The sequence below is a fragment of the Symphalangus syndactylus genome, chromosome 1, assembly GCF_028878055.3.
Source record: "Symphalangus syndactylus isolate Jambi chromosome 1, NHGRI_mSymSyn1-v2.1_pri, whole genome shotgun sequence".
NCBI classification, from domain to species: Eukaryota; Metazoa; Chordata; class Mammalia; order Primates; family Hylobatidae; genus Symphalangus; species Symphalangus syndactylus.
Window position 1 is genome coordinate 82,321,722 of NC_072423.2, and position 5,127 is coordinate 82,326,848.

Below are 5,127 nucleotides of genomic sequence, written 5' to 3' on the forward strand. Positions count from 1 at the left end.
TCCCATTATTATTGTGTGGGAGTTTAAGTCCCTTTGTAGGTCACTCAGGACTTGCTTTATGAATCTGGGTGCTCCTGTGTTGGGTGCATATATATTTAGGATAGTTAGCTCTTCTTGTTGAATTGATCCCTTTACCATTATGTAATGGCCTTTGTAGGGACATGGATGAAACTGGAAAACATCATTCTCAGTAAACTATTGCAAGGACAAAAAACCAAACACCGCATGTTCTCACTCATAGGTGGGAATTGAACAATGAGAACTCATTGGCACAGGAAGGGGAACTCACACTCCAGGGACTGTTGTGTGGTGGGGGGAGGGGGAGGGACAGCATTAGGAGATATACCTAATACTAAATGATGAGTTAATGGATGCAGGAAATCAACATGGCACATGGATACATATGTAACAAACCTGCACATTGTGCACATGTACCCTAAAACCTAAAGTATAATAATAAAAAAAAGAAAAATATTAACTTAGCAGATTACATTGAAAGCCTAGTAATGCTATCTTTCAGTTTCTAAGTATTATATTTTTAATTAATTAAATTATAGAAGATAGTTTACATACCCTATTTTATACAAGTAAACATTTAAATTGACAAAAGAATTATCCTGTTGAAATCTAGTTTTGATGATGAAAGAGGGAAAAGGCACTAAACCTTGTAGCAAGTAAGGTGTGAGTAAATAACATAATTGGCTATAGACTGCATTGTTCCCTTGCGTTCTTCAGCAGGTGCATCTCTATCAGTCTATAGCTTCATCAGTGACAGAACTCTGGAATCAGCTGGAAGTGTTAATGTGAATGAGACATGTGGAATGTTCATCACAGCTGGCTTCTAGAGACAGCTCAAACTCTCTCTGCACACATGTCCTCTTCCACTGCCAGATTTAAGTAAATGAAATCATCCTGTCTACATCTGAGATTTAGTAATTTTGCCATTTTCCTCAGCAGTGAGTAATCAGAAGGTTTGGGTTTGTATCTGTACTTGTCTCATTGTTCTCTGTAATTTAAGTTTGTCTTTAACTGTCAGATCTAGAGGCTTTGAGGAACAATGTGTTCTTTTTTCCTTTGAATTTTGTTTTTGTTTTTTTTTTAACTATGATCCTGTCTGTGTTTATTATGCCTACCCCAAAAAGCTTCCTGAGTCACCCCGGTAACCCACAGGAGTTTACACTTCCAGTATTTCCTCAATAAATGGGATCTTTCTGGAGAAGATTTTAAAAGAATTCTAGCCTCACTTAATCATCTCATTAATCTTCTTATAGCTTGTGAATACTCATTTACTAACTACAATTTCTCTGTTTTCTGATTTTAGCCTTCTTTTCCTTTCCTGAGCTCTCCCCAATGGTGGGTCCAACTTTTTCACTATAATTCTGCTTGCTTCTCATCAGGATACATTCCATCACTGGTAAAATTACTGCTTATATAATTAAATCATTATTTTCTAAGGCATACAATTTTATTGTGTGCCCCCAAAAGGCTTTCCTGAATTATGAGTCTCTTATTATTTTTTTTCTGGACTATTTCTATAAATCTTTTAATGTTGACAAAGATCTGCACGATTTGTTTTGATTCTATGTTCACAGTGAAGCATTCAAGAACACTAATAGTAGCTATCATTTTTTGAGCCCTTCCCAGGTGCCAGCCAGTGTTCTAGGCACTTTACTTAGTTTTAATAAAACAACTCTAAGAGGTAAGGACTATTGGGATCTCCATTCTAAGAATGATGAAAGTAAGGGAGAGAGGGCTTCACTAAATGGCCCAAAATCTCATAAAAAATAGTGAAGCTGAAGTTGTAGCTGAAGCAGTGTGGCTCCAGTATCCACATTATTCAACATGTGCTACACTTTCTCTCTAAAGATGTCCTGGATCTTAAGTGGGTGCATACTCAGTGAGAAACTTATAGTCATTATTTACTCACTGTAATCATGAAATCTCACGACTACCATTTTTCATGTAAGAATCATGAGCTTGGACATTCTTATTTAATTATAAATTTATAAAAAATGAAAAAATTTCAACAGAATACCATAAAGGAGAGGTACGCTAATAGTTTTGTAGATGGTTGACTAGAAAGGATTCTGAATTTCTCAAATTTAATCCCAGTGTTTTTCAGGGAGCAAACTGAGACAGACTTGTAAATGCATTCAGAAAATGACTCAAATCCAAGCCTTCTTACACTGAACATGGAATTTCTCTTACAGTATGCTTGTTTTTGGAATCTGGTAACTAAGATTCTATTTTTGATACTCTTGAAATCTAAATAGTGTTATAAATAAAACCATGTCCCACTGCTCTGTACGCCTTTCTACAGTGTCTATTTTCTCCTGTCTCACTACCTAGCTTCTCCCAAGAGCTCAGAAAAAAATACTCATGGCATATTTGGTAGTTGGTGATGTCACGAGTTAGTTCACTTGAGTTCAAGTTAATTGCTGAAAACCAGAATATTGTATGTAAGCATTATAAAAATTGGAATATAGGCAAGGATAGAACAGAGAGAATCACAGCTCCTTATAAGTTGGACAATGAGTCAGATTAAGTAATTGCTACAGGGAACAATGTAATAAATAATATCATAGCATTTATACATTCAGAGTCCTGTCTTTTGGCATTTAATGAAAGACTAATGAAGACTGAATATCCTTTGAGGCAAGAATGCATGAAGTCTGACAGTAGAGGACGAGAGTACTGAGTGAGATAGTTCAGAAGATGTTATTCTTGGTGCTATACAGATCATATAAAGATACCAGAAATACAAACATAAAGGACTAAATCTACATTGATTTATTTATTTAGAGTTTATTACCACTAGCAGAGAGTAATTTTCTTGAGACCAAGGACCCGTTGGCTATTCATCACAGCTGATTCTGTGCCCAGAAAAATGTTTTAAATAAGAAGTTATGAAATTATGAGTGGCTGTTGGGACTTTAACTCTTCCTCTGTATAGAATACTCACGAAAACATAGAGGCAGAAGCCTTTAGCTGTAGCTGAAACTAAAATCTTTGAGGAGAAATAGAACTGTTAAGGGATGATGTGCTGTTTGGATGAGAGACTTACTAAATGTTTATTGTGTGTAAATCACTATGCAGGATACAACAATGAAGATGTGCTCTGTGATACAATGGATGTAATCTTATTCCTGTTCACTACTTCATTAAAGGTCATGTTTTCTTGAGCTCTCACATCTGATGCAAGCCTGAAAGAAGAAAAAAATGAGACAGAATAAAAATATTACAGAATTTGTCCTCCTGGGCTTTTCTCAGGATCCTGATGTGCAAAATGCATTATTTGTCATGTTTTTACTCATATATATTGTGTCAATGGTGGGGAACTTGCTCATTGTGGTGACTATTATTGCCAGCCCTTCCTTGGGCTCCCCAATGTATTTCATCCTTGCCTGCCGGTCATTTGTAGATGCTATGTATTCCACCACCATTTCTCCTGTATTGATTACAGACTTACTCTGTGATAAAAAGACTATCTCCTTTCAAGCTTGCATGGGCCAGCTATTTATAGAACACTTGTTTGGTGGTACTGACATCTTCCTTCTGGCGGGCATGGACTATGATCACTATGTGGCCATCTGTAAGCCACTGCACTATTTGACCATCATGAATCGTCAAGTTTGTATTCTTCTCTTGGTGTTGGCGGTGACTGGAGGTTTTTTACACTCTTTATTTCAAATTGTTGTTGTGTACCCAATGTCATTGTGGCCCTTTCTGTGGCCCCGATGTCAATGACCACTTTTTCTGTGACATGTACCCATTATTGGAACTGGCATGCACTGACACCTACTTGATAGGCCTCACTGTGGTTTTCAATGGTGGAGCAATTTGCATGGTCATCTTCACCCTTCTAATAATCTCCTATGGGGTCATCCTAAACTCCCTTAAAACTTACAGTCAGGAAGGGAGGTGCAAAGCCCTGTCTACCTGCAGCTCTCATATTACCGTGGTTTTCCTGTTTTATATTCCCTGTATTTTCATATATGTGAGACCTGTTTCAAACTTTCCTATTGATAAATTCATGACTGTGTTTTATACAGTTATCACACCCATGTTGAACCCTTTTATATACACGTTGAGAAACTCAGAAATGAGAAATGCTATAGAAAAAGTCTTGTGTAAAAGTTAACTATAGTTAGACAAAGAACGTACATCCTCCTGTAGATGAGGTACGTAGACAAGGTCTTCCAAGGACTTTCTAACAGGAAGGGTAAGGCCCTCCTTACTGGGAACATTTTTAGTGAAGAGAACCTGGGGCTGGTTTTCCTTAATTCTGGATGAAATATTACTTGCCTTACCAAAATATTTCGTAATGTGAAACTCAAAATTTCTTATTCAATTTACTTTAAGATTATTCTTTTTATATTACAGGCATTTCACATTACTTGTCATTTAGCTATTCTTCCTAGCAAGAATCAAGTCTTTTACCTCTGTTGATTTTGTAAGAAAAAAAGTTTACAGAGAGGTTACTTCATTTGAATTTGTTCCAAATATCTTAACTAATCTATAATGGCCTTACTGTCTCTTTCTAAAATATTGTTGATGTAAAATTCATAGACTGTGTCTACACATATAAATGGAAGAATTATTTTTCTGATAGAACAACCCAGGAGATATCAAAAAAGTTAAATTTCTGTCCAAGATAGAGTATGTCTTCAGTTGGTATCCAGTCCTCTAGGTGTAATATTCTCTTGAAATATCTACCATTGCTTGTAAAAGTGAGTGAAAGGTCTCAATTTCCTGGGATGAGATTGGAGAGATATAGAGACATGCTTTTACTTAGGAAAGAAGTGGTCTTAGGGATATGCTAGTTGAACAACTGAAAGACTAAAGAGTTCTTCTCTCTGTGCAAAAGCTCTGTCATTGGATCTTCCACAAAGTTAAATCTCAGCATTGTTCTTGTTAGGTAAAAAGCTTAATAGCCAGGTACATGAATGTTATAAATCCTTAATCACAGTGAAGTACTTATGGTTGCTTCACCATAATTGAGGAAATGTTCAAGTAACAAAGTTTAGTGTTGATACTTGTGTCACATAATAAGGATATTGCCCAGGTTAATTTTCACTAATTAGGACAACTTTTACATAGCCAAGCAAAGACAGTCTTTTTGTTTTT

General features: G+C 36.1%; 1 pseudogene; it reads left to right on the forward strand.

The window, feature by feature from the left end:
• Positions 1-3,219: 3,219 nt before the first annotated feature.
• Positions 3,220-4,141, forward strand: LOC129488432 (olfactory receptor 4A8-like; annotated as a pseudogene).
• Positions 4,142-5,127: the final 986 nt, after the last annotated feature.